This window comes from Podarcis liolepis (assembly GCF_965112155.1).
Source record: "Podarcis liolepis genome assembly, chromosome: Z".
Taxonomy (NCBI): Eukaryota; Metazoa; Chordata; class Lepidosauria; order Squamata; family Lacertidae; genus Podarcis; species Podarcis liolepis.
In genome coordinates, this window is record NC_139570.1 from 39,411,434 (window position 1) to 39,436,703 (window position 25,270).

General features: G+C 40.0%; 1 protein-coding gene across 13 annotated transcripts in view; it reads left to right on the top strand.

The window, feature by feature from the left end:
- Positions 1-25,270, top strand: part of PBX3 (PBX homeobox 3) — a 235,002-nt gene that overhangs the window by 149,456 nt on the left and 60,276 nt on the right. The window lies entirely within an intron of this gene.

Consider the following 25,270-nt stretch of genomic DNA (forward strand, 5'->3'; position numbering starts at 1 on the left):
TGTGGAATGTTAATCTCAGCCCTTCTGAGGAGCTGTCTTGTTTCTTAAAGGGCCATTGCCCTGTTTTGTAGCTAATGGCTCCTATGGTGAAGGAATGGTGAAGACTGCATCAGAAGGGTGCACTCTAAGTCTAAGGAATTGGGTAAAGCCAGGTCCTCTAGCCTGGTCTTGGGAATCAATGACAGTCGCTCCTTGTGTAATGCCTCCGCCCCCCCCCCCAGCTTTCCTCTGAGCCATAGGTGGCATTAATTTATTATTATTATTTCTTAATTTTATATACCACTCTTCATCTGACGCTCGCAGCAGATTAAAAGCACCAAAATAGTGCACTTTCCTGTGCAGTCAGGTATTTGTTAGTGCATTTTAACCAGTTTGTATGTGTGTTCTGTTAATGAAATGTACATTGTGTGGTGTCTCAGACAATGTTCTTGCTCTTCTAGAAAGTGTGAACAGAAATAGTAGAAGGGAATAGCTGCAGTCACCTGAAGTACAGAAGAGTGAAAATAAATAAAAACAATGACACTCAAATGCTACAACATCAAATGTTATTGTACTTCACTAACAGCTATCCATCTCTTACTGGACTCCGATTTGCACTGAAAAGTTTGTGAAATTCTGGGAGTTCTTGCAGGAAATCTTATACATTTATGAATATTCAGTTTGCATTACTGCTGTGGAACTGAAGATTTCCATAAATTTTCTCTGAATCTGATGGTGCAGTAGTGGGGATACAGTATTACTATATATTCTTTCTTTCTTTCTTTCTTTCTTTCTTTCTTTCTTTCTTTCTTTCTTTCTTTCTTTCTCTCTCTCTCTCTCTCTCTCTCTCTCTCTCTCTCTATATATATATATATACTAGGGCAGAAAATACATAAACATTTTAAGCAAAAATTAACAATGTAGAAACTAAACACAGTTGAGCAGCATTACTAACACTCACAAAAAAATTATTAAAGTACAGGTAATGCAGTGAAACAAGAGACCCCAGCCCATCTCAAAGACATGAACAAAGAGGTATGTCTTCACCTGCCAACGGAAATAAAACAAGGTTGAAGCATGACACATGTCAAAGGGAAGGTGTATCCCTGAACTATGATACTGCCTATTGCTCCAGATGGGTTGTGGTGGTGGTGGTGGTGGTGGTGGTGGTGGTGTGTGTGTGTGTGTAGAAACTTCAGATTTTTGCAGGACTGGAGTGTACCCTACTATAGAAAGGTAAGAGGTGCATTCATTGTTCCATCCACGTTTGCATTTGGCCCCACCTGGAGTGCAGCCCTTAGAAGGTTGATCATTTGGGAATGCAGCTGTCAAGACTGAGAGCTTCCCTACCTCTGTGCTTCACATCTTGTGTGGCACAGTAGTATTCACATGTACTGCATATGCAGCTGGCTGACTACTTGTGTCGTGTATAATAGCAATTCTACTACTACTATTACAACAACAACTACTACTAATGATAATAACAATTATTTATTATTTATATGCCGCCATCTGACTGGGTTCCTCCAGCCACACAATGCAGCTTCTAACAAATTAAAACACAATACGACATCAAACATTAAAAACTTCCCTGAACAGGCCTGACTGCAGTTTAATAACAGCAATTCTGCCAATTAATGGAAGATTTGAAATCTCCCCCCTCCCCCAATTGTTTTAACTTCTTTTTTCATATTTTGAATTGCGGGTTGATCATTTGCTTGTAATTTAGCCTATCCTCCTCCAGGAGGGGAGGGGTTGTGAGCGGGAGATGATTCCCGCGTCATGCAGGGGGCGCTCCGCCCCCTGCTTCAACTCCAGGGCTGGCGCACCACGACCCTCCCCGGTTGGGCACCCAATAGGGAAGCTCAGTGGGGGCGTGGCTTGCCACTCAAACGCGGCTGCGCCAGCTATTCCCGTCATTACACACACATTTTGTGCACACAGTTGGACCATTTGCTTGTAATTTATTTGTCTTACTTGAGTTCCCAGGTTTCTAAGCCATCATCAGCGGTGCTCCAGATGATACTTTAATTTGCTGTTGTACTTTTTGTCTGATTTGGGGTAGTTATTTTAAGATGGGCTACATTGCTATATTGTTGTATTTCTTCTGTTACCTTGGGATATAATTTAATTGGCTAGATAGCATTAAAGCAATGTTGTCCACAAACTTTCATTGTGTGCTTGACTGTTTATCGCTAGCCTATTCATTTTTTGTTTTGTTTTGTCTGCCATTGCTGTTGCCAGAGTTCCCAAAGAAATAACAAAAATAGGAGCCAACTCCTAGGGGCTGAGATCTCTTTGGCCCCCTCCAATAAAATATTTGAGCCCCCCCCCCCGGTTGATGAGCATTACTATTTAAATGGGGTGTGCATCATGTAGTCAATTATGGGGGGTTTACACCCCCCCCCCAATATTTTAATCAAGGTAGCATCCCTTACCCCTGACAAGGGTATAGGTTTTGAAACACAGAAAATCACAGCGGGAAAGAATTCTTGATATAAAACTGAAAATATGTGAATGGATTGGGTTCCCATGTCGTTTCTCTGTTAACGTTAGCAAGAATTTTCATTCAAGCAAGTCAAAGCCATTAAAAACATATAGTCTAAGCCTGGCTAATGTTTCGTTTGATTTTTGCTATAAAGTATAATCACATCTTGTGAGCGGTTAACTTGCGCAATTTCAACCTTGCATGATTGAAAGCTGGCTGGTTGAAATTCTGCAAATTAATTGCATGTAAGGCAGAAAGCTTAAAAGCTCCTTTTGTGATGGGTTTTCCCAGCACAGAAAGAGCTTTTAAGCTCTCTGCTTTGCTTACTGGGCTCTGTGATACTCTCGTGAGATCTCCGACAGACCTGCAAGATATTGCGGGAGCATCCCCATACCCCACAAAAGAGCATCACAGAGCCTGGCAAGCAAGGTGGAGAGCGTAAAAGCTCCTTGCTTTGCTTGGAAGGGAAGGAGCAGTTCCATGGAGGCGGCTTGGGTATACAGTGTTACCTTGGTTTACAACCATAATCCGCTCTGGAGGTCCATTTGTAAACCAAAACAGGTTGTAACGCAAGGCGCACTTTCGCCAATGGGGCCTCAAAAAAAAAAACAAAAAAAACCTGTTCGTAATTATAAAAAAAGGGGGGAGTTGTAATCCCCCAGAAAAGGTTGCAACCCGGGACATTCACTTCTGGGTTTGACGTGTTTGTAATCCAAAATGTATGCAAACCAAGCTACCACTGTACACATTTTTGCAGATGATATTGATTTCAATTTATATACCACTCTTTAAAGATCCCAGGGCAATGTACAACATTAAGAACACGTTTTACAGAACATAATAATAAAAACATAATAAAAGCTTAATAATAGACAGCATAATAGTAATAAAAATACATACCCTGAAATGAAACCCCGGTGCAAGGCATCGTTGCTGGCATCCATCTGTCTCAAGAGAATGGAGGAGTGTCCCTTTGGGGGTAAAGTCAAATCATTGGAGAGTTACAGCACTTGCTGTGGCTGTAGAAACTGATACGGGAGAAACATGCTTTACTGCAGGTAGAGCGCATGAAAGCATCTGGTTTTGCTGCCACAGGTGCACCATGGCATTTCTTCTCTCTGCACTCCTACCAGTGGTCATTCCTCCTCTGGTCACCACTACGGTTACACAACCTGACTATCTGTCTCTAAGCACGGAGGTCATTTGCAAGGCATTCCCACAGGGCAGGGTTGATACTGCCAGCCTTCATGTCATGTTTGCAGAAATCTTTGTAATGCACAGTTGGTCTGCCAGCTCCCCAGTGCCAGCTCCCCAGAAAGCATCTCCTTGGGGATCCTGTCATCCTCCATTCTGTGGACATGACCAAGCCAGAGTAGATGCAATTATACTGTACTATATTGCAGGGTTCAGCAACCTTTTTAAGTCTTTGAGCATATTCATATTTTTGAGCTACCACCCCCTCTGGTCACTTCTCTTTCCCCATATCAACCTCCCTACACAGAGACAAAAACAGAGAAAATGTGTACACATGAACTTCATGTTCCAAAGGATCTAGGTAAAAGTCAAATCCAGGAGGATTAATCTGAACCTTGAAAAGCTCATAAAAGTTAAGGGGGAAGTGGGAAAGAGTGTTAGTCTTTCAACTTCCTTCTTCAGCTCCATGTAGTTTTCAATAGAGAAAAAGGTAACTACCTTCACTGCCATACGCGCCGTGCCAGATTTACGTGTAAGCTAAACAAGCAATAGCTTAGAGCCCCACTCCCTTGGGGCCCCCCAAAAAAGTTAAAGAAAAAAAATTGGATGTATATTTCCAAAATATAAGATAAAAAAACAAATGAAATAAAGCCTACATACAGCAACAGTGTTTTGTGTTGGGTAGGATCCTATGATGTAAGAAGTGGATACCTATGAGGTCCATAAATTACCATATAGCATATATTCAACACAAAAACCAGTGACAATTTGTTGTTGACAAAGGACAGCTGGACATATAAATGGCCCCATTACCTTCAGAAGCTTAGGACCTCATCAGACTTAAATCCGGCCCTGCATACGCGCCAGTTTACAAAGCAGATTGAGGTGGTGGTGTTGTGTGTGTATCAGTGAGTGAGTGATATCACATCACACACAAGATGCTTGGCGTTCACATTGTGCATGCGTGTGACATGTGCACGGCAAGTTGTTTTTAGCTGCTTTTTATTTCTGCTGCCTTTAATACATCACCTTTAATGGATTGTAGCCCTATTTTATTTAAACAGTTTTCAATACTCTGAGCTAAGGGTTTCTAGATTTGTAAATTTCAGAGATTGACAAAAAATTGACTAATATTTGGTATTTCACCCTACCCACACCTGCTTGTTATCTATATAATACGGTTTTGCTTATTAGTCTATAGGTTTCTAATCTGTGTGTCAACATCTTGCCCAACTTTGTGTGTGATTGAGATCAGTTTCTAGTTATTTCTTTACAGGCAACTTGTTCATACATTCTACCTAGAGCCTATTAGTTTGTATTTTTTCCTCTAATTCTATTCTATTACTATTTTTTTTCTTTCAGAACTTTGTCTTTTTCAGTAAACATTTCTTTAATGCATGCTTCCCATGTTACAGCTTTTATAGCTTCCCATTCAGTAGGGGTGGTTATGTTCGTTGAGGGATTCTCTTCAAACCAATATTTTAAAGCTTTCCTAATTTTTAACTGGATATTTGTTTGGCCCACTTCCAATTTGGGATATATGTTTCAACTCCCTGAATATGTAATTGGATGGATGCCGAAGCATGATTATTCTAATACTAGCTGCTCTTAATTTTCTTTTTTAATCAAAGAACAATTTCTTCTTGAATAAGTGTTGTGTCGGAGGAATGATGGTTATATCAAATGCTAGTGATACTCAGAGTAGACTCACTGAAATTAATGGATGTAAGGTATTGAACATGCCTTTGTTGAAAATTTTGGTTCTATTGTGCTTTAGACTGTGTTATCTCTTTGGGTATTTGTTGTGCATTAATTTTTCAATGTCACCATGCCCCCCCCCCCCGCCTTTGCAGAAGGTCTTGTGAGAAACTTTCAAGTAACAATGAGTTTCTTAGAGTAAAAGGGGCAGAATGCTGGCTAGGTGAAACTTAAGTCTCATGTGTTGCTTCCTTAAAAAACAGCAGCAAGAAGTTGGTATGTTTGGTTATAGTACCAGAGTAAACTTGGATCCTTCTGAAATGCGTGTGGACAATATGCAAGATAGGTACATACAAAGGCATCTATCATGCAGCTGATGAGGCTACTCTGCTCTTGTGACACTTTGTGAAGAAGCTTCTCTCTAATGCACATCTTGCATTAGCTTTAGACAGTGCCATCTAAATATAATGTTCCTCTTAGCCTTTAATAAAATGTGGATACATTTTGATACTTGCTTTCATTATCACTGAAGTGCATTCATTAATCAGTGTTCCCTATCTATTCTTCTGTCTTAAATGTTATCAAGATGTTCTGCAGCTAGCGTCTCCTAGCAACATAGCATCCTCAAACTGACCCCATGTTATTTCATGAGGTATCTTTCCAGATGGCCTTTAAGACCCCCTATTCTTGTTGTCTTTTTGCAAATGCAACTGGTTGCTTCCCTTTCTTTAATGGTAATATTGATTTATTTTCTTTTTCATAGAAAACATGATTTTATTTCTTTTTTATTAATGAGATTTTTATTTTTAAAATTCCATAATATAGCAAAATAACAGCCACAAAAAATACAAATGGAATAAGTAGAATATGTAGTCCTCTCTTAAATGGAATTCTAAGCCCTTAACACCCACAGGGGACAATAGCTTCTCCCAACTCTCATCTGGGATCTTTCTTTTGCCCTCTCAGCCTCTCACCCTGGGAAACTGTCATTTCCTTATTACCCAGGTCCTCCATCAACCACCTACCCCCCCCCCATGAGTATATAAGATCTGGACCTTAATAAAGGCCCCGGACATAGGACTCCAAAGAAAAAAGAAGGAAGAAGGAAAGGGATTATAAGAAAAGAAAAAAGAGGAGAGAGAGAAAAAGATAAAAAGATGAAAGAAAAAGCAACATGAGAAAAAGTTACAAAAAGCAAACTTCTGATTTTCTACCTGCTGATTACATAAAAAAAGAAAAAATTGATTATTTAAAACATTCAGTCCATGTTAACATCTATCTTCTCCACTTTCTGTTAATCAATATTTTTTTTAAGTCAAGGTGTCTCAGAATACTTCACTTCTTTTCTCTCTAAAAGTCCAAGATGGGTCCTCTAATTTTTGTTATTATTGGTAAATGTCAACCATATTTTTTCTTTTGACTTTACCTCCATTAATTCCCACCACTATGATGCCATATTGAGTGATATTAAATACTTCTGTCCATGTCCATTTTAAATCTCTCAATCGTTATCACATATCGGACTAATATTCATTTTTCCTTGTTATATTTCCTTTAGTTCATGCCCAGTTCTGTATGTTTAAATTCCATTTCCTGATGTAGTTCCATTTCCTGTTTGTTGTGTTTATGATAGTATCCTGATCTCCTCCTCTAGGACCTTCCATTTTTGCTTTTTCCAGTCTTTTTCTAGAGGGCATACCATAATCTTAATAATAACATTCTCTGGATTTACTCCAGATCGTATGCCAAATACTTTCTCCCTGCTACAGCTGAAGGAAGGCCATGACTGAAGTTTTTCAAAAGACCCCGCCCCAACTGCATCAATACCATATCCAGGTAATTCTCCATCTCACCATCTTTACCTTCTCTTCCAAATACTTGTATGGAAGTCTTTTCCATTTGTGCATCACCATCTGCTTCCTTCAATTTAACTATTTCGTGATGCAGTCCTGCCAAATTTTCACCGATTTGGTCTGAAGCCTCTGAGTGTTCCCTATTTCCATTTTTCATTTCATATCTCTCTGGTTCATTTTCTTCATCAAATGCAATCTGATGATTTTTAATTGTTCAGTCATCAACTGCTGAACAATATCAACAGTCATTGGGAGAGCCAAAAGTACCTTTATTATACTGGATGCTTTTGAAGTCCTGGATATTATTAGCAACTCAGTCTACCTTAATATTTCTACCTTAAAATCACAGCTGCAACATATCTTATGTCATAGAAGATTCTTTTTCCATGGCTGGCGATGGCTACTTTACTTTTAGTTTTTTCAGTTTTTTAGTTACAGGTAGGTAGCCGTGTTGGTCTGCTGTAGTCGAAAGAAAATAAAAAAAAAAATCCTTCCAATAGCACCTTAGAAACCAACTAAGTTTGCCATTGGTGTGAGCTTTCGTGTGCATGCACACTTCTTCAGATACTTCAGTTTTTTAGTTTCAGAAACAGAAAAGGTGTTAAAGATTTCCTTCACACAGGGATTCCCCTTATCCAGTTAATCTTTATTGTCAACCATAAATCAGGCATTTCACTCTGCTTTAGACATTTTAACTATCAGTTTTCCTTTTTGTTTTTCTTAACGACAGATTTTCAGATTGTAGAATTTCACCAGCAGATGAAGGAATCTCTCTTTACAGTTTTCTTTGTCCCAGAAGTGTTTTAGAAAGAGGGGGTGCAGGTCTTTATTACCTGCTAGAGCTGAAGGAAGGCCATGACTGAAGTTTTTCAAAAGACCCGCCCCAACTGCATCAATACCATATCCAGGTAATTCTCCATCTCACCATCTTTACCTTCTCTTCCAAATACTTGTATGGAAGTCTTTTCCATTTGTGCATCACCATCTGCTTCCTTCAATTTAACTATTTCGTGATGCAGTCCTGCCAAATCAGGCATTTCACTCTGCTTTAGACATTTTAACTATCAGTTTTCCTTTTTGTTTTTCTTAACGACAGATTTTCAGATTGTAGAATTTCACCAGCAGATGAAGGAATCTCTCTTTACAGTTTTCTTTGTCCCAGAAGTGTTTTAGAAAGAGGGGCTGCAGGTCTTTATTACCTTTAAAAGATGGTTGTGTGGCATTTGGGCATGATGGCAACTATTCAACTTGCCTGCTAGTTGTAACTCCTGTCCAAGTCCCCAGGCACAGACACCAGAAAAACTGCCTTGATCAAAGCATTTGTGGATAACTCCCAGATCACCCTTATCTCTAGAGTGATTAATAGTCGGACTATCTATCTATTATCAGTCACCACATAATTATATTCTCTCAGCAGGAGCTAACAGAGAGGCAGCTGAACCACTATTCCGCTCTCCCGGAAGTCAAGAAAACTTGATTTCTGATGAAAATCCCTCAGTTGTCAGATTGTAGGATTCAGAAGGAAACTTAAAGCACCCCCATTCTGCGGAAGCAGAATGCTTAGTACCCAAGCACATACTGACATGCATATTGTAGAGATACATATTGTAGAGATACAGGGTAGGAGCCATTGCTGCTGTTCTGCTTGCACGATTGATTTCTCCTTGTGCATTGGAATTTCTCTACCCTCTCCTCTTCCCTTCTGCCCCCCCTCAAAATTTGCTTCGGAGGGTTGGGAGACCCTCTAGAGCAGATGGGAGGCATGAAGAGAGGAAGGATAAATCCTTTTGCATTACTTCTAGAAAGTGCAGGGGCTTTGGTTTGTCTTCAGGAGATAGTATTCTGCGGATGAGTAATATATCCCTCAGTTTATACTTATCAGTTGATAAGTGCATCATTTTAGTTCCCATCTTTAAGATGAAGAACTGAGCTAATGAGTGCCTCTCAGTGGGCTCACTTAGCCTGCAAATAGTGTGGCTTGCTAACAGAAAACATTTTGGGGGGCTCCATGTAGAATAACAGTAGTTTTGTTTGGGTGATGGACTCTTGATTGCTCTTGAGGATGCCCAACTTTGCTGCATTCTAGACCAAGTATAAAAGTGACTTGACCCAAGGACACTCAGTGCTTCTTCAACAGATATGAATTTGCAAGTCTTCTCTATTCTGATATTGTAGTCACAGTGAGTAAGATACCTTTCTCCAGTTGACATTCATAGTGGTGTTAGCACTTAGTTAAGCATCCTTGCACCTATGTCTACCACATTATTAGTTCTTTTAAAAAAAATGGTTAGTTACAATAATTTTATAGGTTTGCCAGAACAGGGCCTTTTTTTCTTTGCCAAGTGTCTTTTAGGATTGTTGGCTTGCTAGTTACTTGTTAATGAGGGGAGATGATATGGTTTGTATTCTGACCATAGCAATGTAACAATATGACTTACAGGAGATTTGGAACTTGTTTTTAGAGACTCTTGGTACTCCTGCGTAATCTGTTAGAGATGAAGAGAAGAGATGCTGACCAGCTCTCGAACAGCACAAACCATTGTGACATCCTAATGGGTTAACAAATGACCCAACTGTAAGGCTGCTGCTGTGGCCAGAGCCTGACATTAGGTTTCACTTAGTGAAGCTTTATTCTTCTGGATATCTGTGCTTTCCCAAATGTGGGTTCTGCATGTTCAAGTGTACATACAGTTGTAACCCACATATGATTTTTGAGGTTTCTTAATGGTTATGATGCAGCAGATGTATAATAGCATAACCTTCTCCAGTTAAAAGCACTGGTTGGACTAATTTACATTGTCCCAGAAAATTGTTCAAGATTGGCTGAGGTTAGAAAGGAGAACCACAGATGACTTGTGGGGTGAAGATAGCCATTCTGTTGTGGAAATGCTTTGAACACAGATTCTGTAACACTTCACCTTAATGTGGCTTCAAACCACTGTATGGAATGCACAGAATTTTGCACCATGCAGTTATCTGAAGAGAGTGGGCACCACCACTCCATACATCCCTGCCAGCCCCATTTCCACATGATCCACTTGCTGGAAGAACATCTGAAGAAAAGAAGCCTGATGAACATATGCAGAGCTTCAGCTGCCAGAGACAGCCTATGCACATTTTTTTGGCTTCCATGGACAGTGTGAGGGAGGGCTGTTTGCAGCCATGTGACATCAAGGGCAGGGCTAAATGACCCTTTCAACATGCCTTTCCCCTTCACTCATTAAATGGGCTGTTGTTTTCATCTTTGTAAAAACTCACATAGTATAATTTTCTGTCACATTCAAATGAGTGGCTTGTACTATTGCAGGTGTTCTCAGACTATGTTCCCTTGAACTCCAGGGTCTCGTGATAAGTGGCCTGAAATGTTTGCCATTACCAACCTTCCTGTGCAGTGTGCAATCTCATGAATGTTGGATATTCTGTAAGTGTTGATTGCCCAGTGGGCCATGGTTGTACTCTGACCATGCTGTGCATCCCAGAATCCTCTGCAGCATACTGAAGTTATGCAGCAGTTGCTGGTGAATTCGACAGCAGTAAAGTGGATGTAAACACTCTTTCTATAGGAGCTCTGAAAAACATTTCAATTCTCAGAAAGTGCATACAGTGCTTGGCTGTAAATAACCCGTCAAATCAAATGGCAGTCTGTCTCCTTTTTTTGGAACTAAGTTCTTTAACTGAACTTAGAATGACAGTATTTCCACTTGTTGAGTATACAAATGTTATAATAACACTTATTTATATATGGTGAAGACTTCTTTCATGAGAAAGACTTGAAGCTTCTGTGTAACACTAAGTTCATGGTAATAAGAATTTATTCACCTCTTTGCAGGCCTTTAATACTGTTCTGTACCAGTGTTTCTCATTTAAATCCTTAAAACTATTTTATAGCCCTCATGGTCTCTGAGAGATGTTTTGAAAAAGTTGGTGTCAAAAGTTGCATTGAGGAGAATAAATATGTAATTTCCAGAAAGTTTGAAGCCATGGACCCACTCCTGTTGTTCCTCAGCTTTTTTGTGTGTGTTGGGTAGTGGTGGCACAAACTTTGGAACAAATTGAAATATGCACTTAGAGTCATAGAATTGCAGAGTTGGAAAGGAACACAAGGGTCATCTAGTCCAATGTCCTGCAATGCAGGAATCTTTTTGCACAACATGGGGCTTGAACTGACGACCCTGACATTGAGAGTCTCGTGCTTTACCAACTGAGCTGTCAAGCCTAAACTTATTTTTCTGCTTTAAAAACACATAACTCAGCACATCAAGCGTACTTTTTATCATTTGAATGAAAACCAAAGAGCAGTCCTATCCATGGTTTTCCTAAGACCTAGACTGTTTAGACCTAGACTGTTTAGGGAACCTTGCTCGCATGTAAGCATACATAGGATTGCAGTTTCAAAAGAAGGAATGCCTTGCAATGCAATATTATATGTGTATATTCAAAAGTAAGCCAATTGTAGGATTGCCATATATCCGGAATACCCAGAATACTGTAGTCGGAAGCAGTGTCCTGGTGGAAATCGGAAAACTGTCTGGGGGGGAGAAGGATCCGGATGTATGGCAACCCATATTGGCAGTGTCGTTTTTGTTAAAAAAAAAAAAAGCTGAATTCACTGGGACTTACTCCCAAATAAAAGCATACAATATTGCAGCCCTAGTTTTGTACAAGCAAAAGGCCAGCTGATTCAAGATACTGTGGTGCCTCGCAAGACGAAATTAATTCGTTCCGCGAGTTTTTTCGTCTAGCGAATTTTTCGTCTTGCGAAGCACGGTGTCGGAAAAGTTTTTGAAAAGCTTCAAAAATCACCAAAAACCTCAAAAAAGGCTACCACACCGCGTTCTATGAGTTGCTCCTCGAAGTGAAGTCGCAACTGTATTAACGGTGTTAAGAAAAAGGAAACAAACTTGCAAAAAACGCAAGATGTTTCCGTCTTGCGAAGCAAGCCCATAGGGAAATTCGCCTTGCGGAGCAGCTCAAAAACCGCAAAACCCTTTCGTCTAGCGAGTTTTTCGTCTTGCAAGGCATTCGTCTTGCGGGGCACCACTGCATTTGATTCTAGTACTGTAGCTCCAGACTAGACCAAAAGGTCACCAAAAGAAGGCAGGCAGAATCCATGTCACAAGAAAACAAAGGCCCTGCATTTTCCTTGTACAGAAATGCATCTCTGATTTTCCTGCATCTGCAGTGTATACAGGAATTATCATTCTCTAAGGCTGTAGATTGTTTTACATAAAAATCCGCTATGCACTATATGTTTTCAGGCGCTTCAAACATTCTGCGAAAGGCAGCCATTACAGGATATGTGCAGCACAGATCCTGTGGATCATCTGTCACATATATTAAAAGTGATACTAACTTAAATAGGCACATTAGCTGTAGCCCCTTCAATATCGTTTGTGGCCTTCAGTGCTGAACAAAGTGTCTGGCATTGTATTTCTGGTACCAAAAATGAGATAGGTAACCAGGTAAGCACATTTTGTATAAGGTGAAGCAAACTCCCCTGTTTTGCCAACATGCCTTAACCCTCCCCAAGTTTGTCACTTTGAATGATGCTCTCTAGATGTGGCTCTTCAGCACGCCTGAGATTAATTTTGATGTGTCCTGTGAAATGTCTACACCATGTTTGCTTCAGTTACCTTCTTCCTTTTGCTGTGTTTCTCCACTGTCAGCTTCCTCCAGCGTGGCACTCTCAGTACATCAAGGCTGCAGAGAGGCTACCTGATCTGACAAGGCCCTTGTCTAAACAATAAAAGCCCCATGTTGTCTCTTCTTTGCCCTTCATCTCGTTCTGTCAGGTTAAATGTTACGGAAACCAAAGCCGCCTTTTTGTCTTGAGGAGGAGGAAAATGTGTCTTCTCTTCTGAACTCTCAGACAGATTGTTAAGCTGTGTGCTCTTTGGCCTGGGCTAAATAAATGCTTTGCTTTTCAAGGAAAAGGCCTCTGACAAAACCACACAGTACAGCCTTTCTTCCATAGAATCTCCGATACTCTTGTGAATGTGTTGTAGTGCACATCCCAGAAATAGCCTCTTTTGGTGGGGAGGGGGGAGATTCTTGAATTCAATTATACTGTATTTTATTTAGCTCTGGTGCAGGTCTTTGCTTTTGTTATGAGCCCTGAACCTTTGGGGTGTTTGGGCTTTAAATCTATATATAATTTTAAAAATAAGCAACCCTATATTTGCACTGGCTGACTTTTAAAAAAAGTAATGATGCAAGCTTTCAAGTTTATACTGAACTCTTCATCAAGATGAATTTTAATACTGGGGTGGGGGTGCTTCTGAGCCAGGTCATGTTGTTCATTCTATGTTCATTCAGTCTGATGAATTCTATGTGATTCAAAAGCTTGCAGTTATTGTTGGCAATTGATGATTCAAAGAAAAGATACATATTGTATGTGTATGCATGTGTGTATATTAAGACAGTAACAATTTGGTGATTTTGTCAGTGAAAAAAGATTTCTTCTTTAAAATAAATAAAACCCTGCCACCTATACAAGCATTATTACTCCCTCTTGGATCCCAGGCGACTAATTCACGGGCTTGTTCATTAATATCTGTTTCCTTCTTCAGGGATTCCACAGTGTTGTCATGCCAGGTTTTAAATTTTTTATGTATTACCAGCCTCTCCACAGAGCAGTCCTGGGATTTCCCCCTCCCTCTCTTCCTTTCTCTTCTATGCTTCCTTTTCTTCCTTTCTTTTTTCTTCCTTTGTTCTGCTTTTATACTAATGCTGTTTTGTATTCAGCTTTGCAGCCCGATACATCCCTTAGTATCCTTTAGAAAAGCACTCCCAGCTTATCAATGGCTTGACAAAGTCGGTCTCTGAGAGTTTCTGTGAGTGCACACTTCCAATTTTCTTTTCAAAAACATGCTGGGTGGTGATTTTGTGCAGTAATTGCTGCATTGAAAATCTTACCTCAGACAAAGTGGGCTCTAGCTAGCCCACTGAGAGCTTATGGCAGAAGACATTTGCTGGGCTTTCAGGTGCTGTGTTTTCCAAGGACAGTCCAACACGGCTGGACTTCTGGAATTAGAACTGAACTTGTGTGCTGAGAGGTGGCTGGGGCTTTTTACAACCATCCTTGTGGAAAATTGTACTTTTAGTTCTCTCTGTCTCTATTGGTCATTTTGCACATTATGGAACAAACCCATAGTTGACACAGACACACAGACACACACACAGACACACACACACACAGACACACACACACACACACACACACACACACACACACACACACACACACACGGGAGCTGCAGCTAAGCCTCACCCTTGACAAGTGTATCCTATAATGTAGCTTCTTTGTATACATGTTGTTTATTGCATGTATCTTGTTGTTTAACCACATGTGCACCACCTTGAATCCAATGAAGGAAGAAAGGTACACAGTACTGTAAATGTTAAAACAGTAAATAAATAAACACAATAAAACACTTTGGGCACATAACGTAAGAAACAGAATGTGTGGCATGGCCCTAAAGGTCAAGGAAAGTAGTAAAAGCAGGCAAATAACGGTTCATTTTAATACTCTGTAAGGTACTTCTGAAAATTGATGCATAATATTTCAATAAAACTCATGATCAATTTGATGTGTGTGTTTCCTCCCATAGCTTCTTCAGCTTGTGCCTTTGGCTAATTCTACTAACAAATGACCAGTAATTTTTAAAGCAAGCACCAGCACCAAAAAAATACACCCATCACATTACATGTTCATCTGTTAACCTGCAGAATTCCTTGCTGTGGGATATAATTGAGCACCACTAACAAATGAGAATTGGATAAATTCATGGAATCAAGTGTTAGAGTAATTGCTTAATTTTGAGCATGGTGTTCTGACTCCTAGTCAAAGAAGCACCACCCAGTCCAGGTGGTTTCCTTTCTAGCCTTGTAAGATATTTTCTCTGGATGTTTTGCAGTGCTTAAGGAAAACATGAGTGGATGCTCCAGCTCTCTCTAGCACTATGGCTGCATCTCAGATTATGAATTCACTGATGTGTTAATGGTGTGTTAATTACTGTACATGTTGAGAAGAGCCCCTCAGGCATGTTCCATCATGTGATGCCTCAGGTTGATCCGACTACAGAGATTTCACATGACAGCCTGAAACTTCCTTCCCAAACTCACCCTTGTAAGATGTGAATGAACTTTTTTTTATTGCCCCCATTTTTTGCTAATAGTTTAGCTTGCATATAGTTTTTCCTTGTAGGGCACCTTTTAAACTGTGAGGCTGTGTGAGGGAGAGAGAGAGGGAGAGGGAGAGGGAGAGAGAGAGAGAGAGAGAGAGAGAGAGAGAGAGAGAGACTCCCTCTGTCCCTTAGAGGCTAGAAGTCTCTTGTGTAGTAACATCCCAACTGGTTTGTGCAGTGACATATTATTCATGTTCTTTGTCATTGATCTGTAGTGATGTGTGTGAGAGAAACCAGCTCTCTTGGTGGGCTTCTCACCTGTCCTGGCTGGTATGAGACAACTGGGCCCTTTCAGCGGGATCGTGGCCTTGCATCCCACTCTGTGGCAAATTAAGAATGGCCAGAGACAAAGGAGAATAAGGTTGGTCCCTGTAGCTGCTATATTTATTCATGTAAATTACTTTTCTGCTCTGCCCTTCAAATTGATTTCTGGGGGTTGCTAACAGAAAACAATTAAATAAAATACAACACACTAAAACAGACCACAAATACAAGCAGCAGGGAAAAGATAACAAATAGTACTTAAAATTCCTAGGTTGAGAGGTTTTCACTTGATGCCTAGAAAGATAACAGTGTTGATGACTGGTGCACCTCCTTGGAAAGAAAATTATCTAAGAAATGGTAAAACCAGAGAGTAGAATTTTGGCAGCAGTGGCTGCAGCTTCTACACAGGCATTACCGGTTTTCCTTTTTTTTTTAAATACTGTTTTTATTTATCTTCATGGTACAGAGGATACATTTTGAGAAAACAATTGTTACAACAGTAAACAACAAATAACTTGTCCTGATAAAATTAAAGACTTTTGTCATGCTTATAGACTTTTACTATTTTTCTTGATCTTGTAAACCTGGAGCTGTATGAAGCCAGTTTGTGGATTTGGGGTTGTCTAGGGGCAAAGACAAAACTTTACAAGGATAACGACTTTTCTGATTGTGGTCATGGTATTGTTCTATGTGTGTGCTTCTCAAAACTCTAACCTGAGGGGGGAGAGTGGATTGCATTTTCACATGGGAAATCCAAATTCAAATCCCATTATCTTTCAGCCCATCCTAACTACTAGCATTTGTTAGACGCAGGGGTCAGCAAAATTTTTCAACAGGGGGCCGGTGCTCAGACCTTGTGGGGGGCCAGACTATATTTTTTGGGGGGAAATGAAGGAATTCCTATGCCCCACAAATAACCCAGAGGTGCATTTTAAATAAAAGGACACATTCTATTCATGTAAAAACACACTGATTCCCGGACCATCCACAGCCGGATTTAGAAGGCGATTGGATCTGGCCTTAGTTTGCCTTTCTATGTGTTAGAATAAACTGTGATGGGGAGGGATTAAAATCCTGGTGTTTTGGTTCTGTTTGTTTTTTTCATTTATTTCTGTTTCGTTTTCTTGGTTAAGTAGTATGTGGTTTGGTTTGCTTGCTTGAACCATCTATTGTTCACTCTGTTCATTCCTATTCTGTCACAGGGATTAGTATTTGCCTCTATCCCTGCTACTGAAATTGTGAGTATACCCACCTGCTCTCTTTTTATCTGCATACTCTGTCTTGCTTTCTGGCTTCACCTTTCAGACTTCTCTTCATTCTGCAGCCCTGAAATTCTAACGTAATACTCATGCAAAGAGGGCTCTCATAAATCTTGCTGTTGGCATTAAATATTTGTTTTTTAGCTGCCTGGTGCTTCCTGTTCTTTGCTCCCCCCGCCCTTTAAGGGGAGAGCCATTACAAAAGGTTAGATTCCCAGTTAGTGGCGCTTTAGTTCTCCCCTTTGAATCGGGGAGGTTGCCGTTTTATTGCTCTCTGACTTACACTTCAGTGATGAGAGTAAACTTGCATCAGATTAAAGGTCAGCAAATCCCATCAAGGAGCGGCATATTAGGGGCACAGATAGTTGGAGAAGCAGCACACCGCTGGGTATTGACAGGGTGATTCCAGGGTATCAGCCGGCAGAATTATAGCTGCCCAGAGAGTCAGTACAGCTTTAATGAGCCTGTGTGAAGAGGAAGAGGGTGGATTTATGTAGTTCCTCATAATTTTCTGTGGAGACTGTTATTGCAGGCATTCTGTTGGAGTGTTCTGGTCTTTCATTTAATTCAAAGGTCCTGGAGCTTATCCATCCACGAGATTTTTCTTTTGGTTAGCTCAAATCAAAGCTGACATCCCCATGCCTTACCACCTGAAGTACCCACTTGGGGGAGGGGGAGGGAGAAGCTGGAGGTGAAGGTAGAGTGTTTTCCCAAACAGGTTAGAAATTCTTCCTTTTACTGTCAGTGTTCTGTTTATACACAGGTTACAACACACATGGAACACTTTTCTAGACAAGAAAAGGGGGGGTCTCTCTTGTCTTCCCAAAAAATAGACATTTATTACCTCAGTAATTTTTTATTTTTTTTCATGCTTTATTGTCTATACATTAAAAACAAATCTTCCTTATTTTACATAAATCATTTTTTTCCAAAAACACAAATCCAACAAAAGAATATGTCTTCCTGCAACACTTTGGCACATTCATTTGACTTCCCATCCTTTCCCAATCTTTCGCATTCTAATAGACCTATTGCCTCAACTTATCTTTATCTTACTAATAAAATATAATATTCATACCTATATATTCCTATCTTTCCCTTTTAATTTAGATTATTCACAGAGATTACTCAAAGGCTACTATCGTATTCAAATTGCAACAATTGTTCCTTAAATACTTTTTTAGAGGTTTCCAGTTTGAAACGAACTCCTGTTTTGACTTATCCTTAATCCTTTCTGAGAGACTGTCTAATTCAGCATATTCTACGAGCTTTGATAACCATCCTGATCTGGTGGGAATATTATCACTCTTCCAGTACTTTGCTATGAGTATCCTTGCAGCAGTGGTGGCATACAAAAATACGTTTCTTATTTTCTTAATGATATCTAGACCTGTGATACCTAATAAAAATGATTCTGGTTTTTTTCAAGAAAGTTACGTTTAACGTTATTTTAAGCGCTCTCTCTATATCATTCCAAAAGGTTTAAAACTTTTTACATACCCACCACATAGGGAAAAGAGTTCCATCTGATTCTCCACATCTCCAGCATATATTAGAAACACTTTTATACATTTTGGAGAGTTTGCTTGGGGTTAAATACCATCGGTATAGCATCTTTTGGAAGTTCTCCTTTAACGTAACATGCTGTAAATTTCCAGTTGACTTTCCATAGATGTTCCCATTGATCTCTATATGGCCGATGTCTCAGGGCCAATTTGCCAATTTAACCTCCTCCTCCTTGACTTCCCAGTTTACTAAGTCAGATTCAAATCTGGAAGTCTCCGTCGCAAATCCTTTCTTTTTGTCGTTTTTAAAAATTTCAAATAATTGATAGTATTAAAACCAATCTGACACCTTGTCTCCTATTTCTTTGAAATTTTTAACTCTTAGCTGGTTTTCTTCTTCTTTTAACAATGATTTATAAACAGGCCAATTTCCATTTGAATTCTTCCTTTTCACTGCACGTGCTACAATTGGTGAGATGCACCAAGGCACTTTTGGTTTTTGAGATCATATATCATGTTCCTAGTTTGATAAAATAGAGATAAATCTGTAGTTTACCAAAAGGTTTGGTAAACAGTACATGATTGTTATTTGCTTAGAGAAAAGTGGGATGCATATAAATATTTTAAGGTGATGCATACGTTTTTAAAAGCCCCAAATTAGGACTAAATATAGACCAATCCATACCCAATAACAATAGTAAGAAAAGAACACATATATTTTATTTGAGGCATGCCTTTATATGTGTGTGTAGTAGAGGCCTTGAAAACCCACTTCATGTATTTTTGTTTTTTTAAAATTGGAGGCATTCTAACAGAAAGTATCAGTATGGAATACAAACCTTGAGGGTTTTTTTGGGGGGAGGGGGCTTTCCTCTCAGTTTTGGAAGTATAGGGAGAGTATATGTAATATTTAGTGGCAATTTTTCCCCTAAACATATTTAGAGGTGTGCTCTGTAACTGGGAATGTAAGGAAACATCCTGTCCTAAGTGTGTTACAATCAGCACTGTTTCTGTTCTGCTATAGTTTGGAGTCTTCTAAAACCTGTGCTATTTATCTCACCATCCGTATGGCTGGCACATGTGTAATTATTTTGAGTGCATTTAAATGTAAGGGAAGCATAAAAAACAATGCAATAAATAATAGTTTTTGTAATGTCTTCAGACAACGACAACAAAATACAATACTAAATACAGCTCATATTTGCTTGTGTGGTTTCTGCTGCTGACTTTTGACATTTCTGTTTCTGGTAGGATTCTCTGACATCCTTATTCGTCACCCTGGTATGTTAGTTTCTCAGGAGGGCTGCTTTTGAGAATTGAGTTGCGTGGGCAGGCCAAGGCTCTGGAGTGGCATGCAGCAAGTCATATTATAGCAAATGCCATTCCAACTGTTATTTGTATTTGAGTTGGCGGGATGGGGAAGACTGTAGGCATTACCATGCAGAAGACATAATTTGACCCAAGGGTTGTTAGATGCTCATGTGAGGATTCACAAAAGTTTCAGAAGCAGGTTCAACAGCGTCTTTTCAAGTTACCCCTTCCCCATTCATTCTGGGATGGATCAACAACACAGCACAGAAAACAACAGGTCTACTCTCAGGATGAGCGATTAGAAGCTCCAGAGAGAGTTACCCAACAACAAGAACAATGAAGCAGCTGCTGATGCCAGATTCAGTCCTGATTTCTTCCTATTCCAGAGGGCAGACAGGAAACTAAGAATGCTCTGTCAGCACAGTGCTTCTGAGAGGGAATCAGCACAGGGAAGTATGAGGCTAGTATGCCTGCATTTCCTTAATCATGAGCATTCAGGTGCAGATTCTGGTTTGGGCTCAGCTTTGACTCCAGTGATAGGAAGAGGAGTCCTCTCAGGGTATTGCTTTCCTCGGGAATGTTTTTCTTCTTCTTTCAATAAATGTATTTCCTGCACTCTTGATGGAGGATCAGATTTGACTCAAGAGCTACCAGATGCTCAACTATTCTGGTGTTAATTTGAATATTGTAGAGCTGAACTCCAGCATTTGAAGCTAGGGGAGGGGGACCCTTTGCATAAGCCCTTTCCACCCCTGTCCATCTTACTAATCTCTCACCGGATGTTTCACATGTATGCTGTTAAGGCATTACTCCATTCTCCCTCTTCTCACCCTTTCTCCATTTTTCTCCACTCAAGTTTGGCATTAGCCTTTTCTCCAGAAAGGTGCAAAATGGCCAAACCAAGTGAAAAACCTAGGATGTAACCTCCATCTTCCCAAGAGAGAGCAGCTAATAACATTTAATAAGAAGGGGCTTGCTTCTGGCAGGCTGCAGTAGTACTTTCCTCACATGATTTAAAAAATATTAAGATGATGAAAGGTGTAAATTTAAATCAATTGATAAAATCTTCATAAAGTTGCCTGTGAAGGAAAAAAAAGATCATACAAGCAAGAGAACGCTTGCTTTGGTTTTAGTTGATGTATGCATTTGCTGCAGCAGGCACTGTATTCCAATATCATTTTCTCTCGGATATGCCTCTTTTAAGATGGTACTTATGACCTGCCATTCATATAAGTAAAAAGATGGCCTCAATTAATTGGGTGGGTTAAAATTATCTTTTTTTGGTCAGTCAAAATTAGTTTGATCTAAGTAACTGAATAAGCATTGCAGTTGTATGCACGTATTTGCAGTAAATCAGTGTCATAAGGTAGTTAGAATGTTAATCTCTTCTTGCCTTGAGTGGTGGGCCCTCCACCTATTTTACAGGTGGAGGAGATCTGTGGATGAGTTTGGCTAGGATCACATAATTTGTGACCAACTGTGTCTTGAACCCATGTCTCTCACTCCCAAGTACAAAATTCTGATTACTGCTCCTTGTTGATCCCTGCACTCCATCCCAAGCCATCCAAATGCTAACATTAAAAGGGTTCCAGATGACCACAAGAATCTAACTCTTATAATTAACTTGGCAGTTTACACAGATGCATCTGAACATATTATGAAATACAGCAGCAACCAGCATGAAATTTACAAGAGCTTCCATATTATATCATGCATTGCAAAGCTGTTTAAAATAGCAATGGAGGTTGCATCCTCTTATAATAATGCATATAAAGTTTTATGTGGTGCTGTTAGACACAGGTGTACCAAGAATGTCAGTAACTCTAGGGAAGGGGTTCTGTTCCATAAACAGCCAGGAAAGCCATGTATTCTGGCAATTTTATTTAGAGGAAGGGGTGGAAGTATTACTCCTTCCTAGTGAATCCCTTTGGAAAATAATTGATTGCAATTTTAGCAGTGAGTCGAATTTGACTGGACTTAACCGTCCAGGGGTCCTTTACCTTTACTTTTTAAAAGATGGCCGAATCAGTAACATTGATTAAGCTCACCCATGCCACCTTAACTTTGGTCAACCCCCTCCCCTTAAAAAAATGATTGTACAATCATAATATTTAGTGTTTCTTCAGAGTGTTCCAAAGTGCATTACATCTCTTATCTTTACAATAACTATTTAAGGTAGGCCTGTATATTACTCCTATACTGCAGTTAAAGTTGAGAGAGAATGAATTGCCTAAGATCACAAATAGTCTGACCTGGTATAAGGCAATTTTCTATGCTCCTATTTAAAATGTTTGTACTACTGTTTTATTTAAAATATGAAAAGCAGCATACAGGACAATAAAATGCAAATGATATAACGGTAAAAGACAGCAGAATAATAATAGACAACATGTTTTAAACTTAAACATGATACATTAAACATCCTATGGGGCTTGTTATTAGGCTGTGCAACATGGAGGTATTCTTTTAGTATATTTCAGTATTGACAGATCAGATCTGGTTTAAACCCGGCTTAGCGGTCACACATTAAGCCTATATTAAGGGTTGCAAGAATGAGACATATGACTTATCACATTTACCTTTCCCCTACTCTTTCTAGGCACAGGTCCGCACTTTAAAGCTTTGTGTTTGAGGGCTTTTTTCCTTTTTGCTACAAAGCTCAGTTGGAGCAAATGGCAATTTGGATTTTCTTCAGATTGCTGTTTGCTCAGATTCAGCTTTAAAGAACAGATTTTCACAGGGAAAGCTCAGAGTAAAAAAAAAAAAAAAAGATGCCCGGAACACAGACTCTTAAAGTGCAGACTTTGCCTGGAAAGAGTGGAGGAAAGTTAAGCGTGGACAAGCCCATAGTAAAACCAAACACAAATTCTGTGCCTCTTCTGAAAAAGCATCTCTCAAGTTTCGCTTCACCAAAAGATCAGCATGTTTTGGATGTAATAGCCAATTGTAGCTTAATTAAACCTAGATGAAAGCACTGAGAAAAAGGAGGTGAAGAGGGATTGCAAGGTTCGTGGTTGCTAGACTATGGTTTAGCAAGCCAGGAAATGAGCAATTGATCAAGGCCATTTTGTGAAGAAGTCCTTTCTTTAGTCCAGGGGTTGTCAACCTGGTCCCTACCGCCCATGGTTTCTAGGTTTCTAGGTGGGCGGTAGGGGGTTGTATGGCACAAGCTGAATCCTCCTTCCATCGAGCACTGGTGGGCGGTAAGGAAATTTTACCGTCAAGAAAGATGCATTAGTGGGCGGTGGGTATAAAAAGGTTGACTAAACCTGCTTTAGTCAGTCCTATTTTTTTATTGAACAGCCCCCAAAGTTCAGCATTATAGATATGGGCGTAGCCAGGATTTATGTTAGGGCAGGATATCTGGGGGTGGGGGTGGGGCAGAACCGAGCTTTAGTTAAATATTTTTATTTATTTATTTACTTGATGGGGGGGTAGCTGCCCTGCACCACCCTGGTTGTGCCCATGATTATAGGGAAGGGAGGAAAAGAAAGAGAAAACCTTAGTCCACTTAATCGACTTTCACTATGCCAGCAAGCCAGTTTATGGCGCAGAGATGAGTGTGGCACAGAATTTTAACCAGCAACCTCAGATGTTTCAGGCAATGAGATAAAACTGGGCTGCTTAACAGCTCCTATATTTTTATCAAATGTTCTGCTCTGAGGCCTGCTTGAGTAGCATCCGCTTAGAGAGATGGAGGAGCTCTGATCAGGAAGTATTGCATGCTTTCCTTTCTTTGTAGCTGGGCACCAATAAGGCAAGCATTTTAGTGCTAAGTGCAAGTCAGAGGTAAACAAGAAAAATAGAACAGAGCAGGTAGAGGAGATGGAGCCGGAAACGAACCTAGAAATCTGTTTTTAGAAAGTGAAAGGGGACGAGGCAGTAAAACCGGACAAACTTGGGTATAATTTATTGCTGGTCATAAAGGTTGCCAACATAAAACCTGTAGGAAGGAACTCAATTTATAAAAATACCAGTTAGTTCATATTTTCTATATAAAAAAGTTATTTCATATTTTCTATGAAAAATAGAGTGCTCTGCTATAAATCTGATAAAAGTTGTAATCATAGGAAAGATTTGTTTCACTGGTGAACATTTTCTTTTTATATTTCAAGGTTGTAAACTTTCACACTGAGAATATTTAACCAGGACGCACAGCATCTCTGAGGAGCAGCATGCCTTATTGTAGTTCTGTTGCTGTGGTTGGATGTTTGCGGGTGCTTTCTGTACTTCTGTTTTAGAGCTGCAGCTCTCAGATGGATAAATACATGCCATGAATCTTTCTACTTAATTGGGTTCTAAAATCACAATCAAGAGGCTGTGTGAGCCATGTTGGCCTCTCCAGATTAAAAGTTGAAGAAACTGCAAGGGCTTTTAAAGGATCTATCCACTTGGTTATGTTTAGCACACCTTTAAGCTAGGCAAGAGTCCTCCGTTTTGTGACAAATCTTGGGAGTTTAAATTAGGAGATGAGTGTGAGGAATGCTGATGGATCGGACAAAAGGCTTGCCTACCCTAGCAGTCTGATCTCTCAGATTCTGTGTCCAATCAGATGCCTATGCAAAGTCCAAAATTGGACAGAAACTTGATGGCATTCTGCCATTTGTGATCCCCAGCAACTAGTAGTCAGAGGGTTGCTACTGATTCTAGTAGCCATTGGTAACTTTGGTATGGTATGAAGGCACATACATGATGCAGCTGTCTTGCTGAAGTAGGTCAGGGCCTAGATGGGGGATCCAAATGGAATTCTCTCATCATCACCATAACAATGGTTAAGACTTAATCAGGTCTGAGCTATAGACAATTGTCAGCCAGGAGATCCTTGGCTGAGGAATCAAGTGGGGAGACAGAGCTAGGAAGGCTATGGTTAAGGGGTGGGAAGTCCAGATGGCTGGAATTTATGCAAATTGAAGTTCAGCAACATTTGGAATGCCACAGATTCACCACCTAGCCACATTTACTCAAAGTTACAGCCCAAACAGTACATCTTTTATCATAATTCCTGTGCCCATTGGCCAGCTACGGTAGATGAAGCCAGTCAGGAGCCTGAGAATCTCTCTCAGCCACTGGGTTCTAGTGCCTGCAATTCTTGACATGACTTAAAATAGAGGTTCTGAGGGCTGAGTCTGCCTAGGGTCCAGAACCTTAGCACTTTTCTAGTACCAAATATGCATTGGAGAGATGGTAGCTCATTTTGTAGCACAGGAAAGGCACTTAGAAGTGTCCTTACAAGAAGTGTAATGATGCACCTCACAGTCCTGGATGGCTAGTTTAGAGACAAGGTAAAGAAGCTTGCTGGACATTTGTCAGGTGGACAGTTGAATGTTGCATTTGTGATGTTCCCGGTAATGCAAGTATGGCCTTTGTAGCCATCCAATCCTGACTGACACCCTCTTTTTCCTGGTGATCTTTTATACCCTTTATAGCTGTAATAGGTTTAAATGCAGCATAGCCTTTCATTATTCTGAACATGCGCAAAGCCACTAAACAAGCTTAAATCACAAGTCACAGCATCCCAACCTTCAGTTGTCTT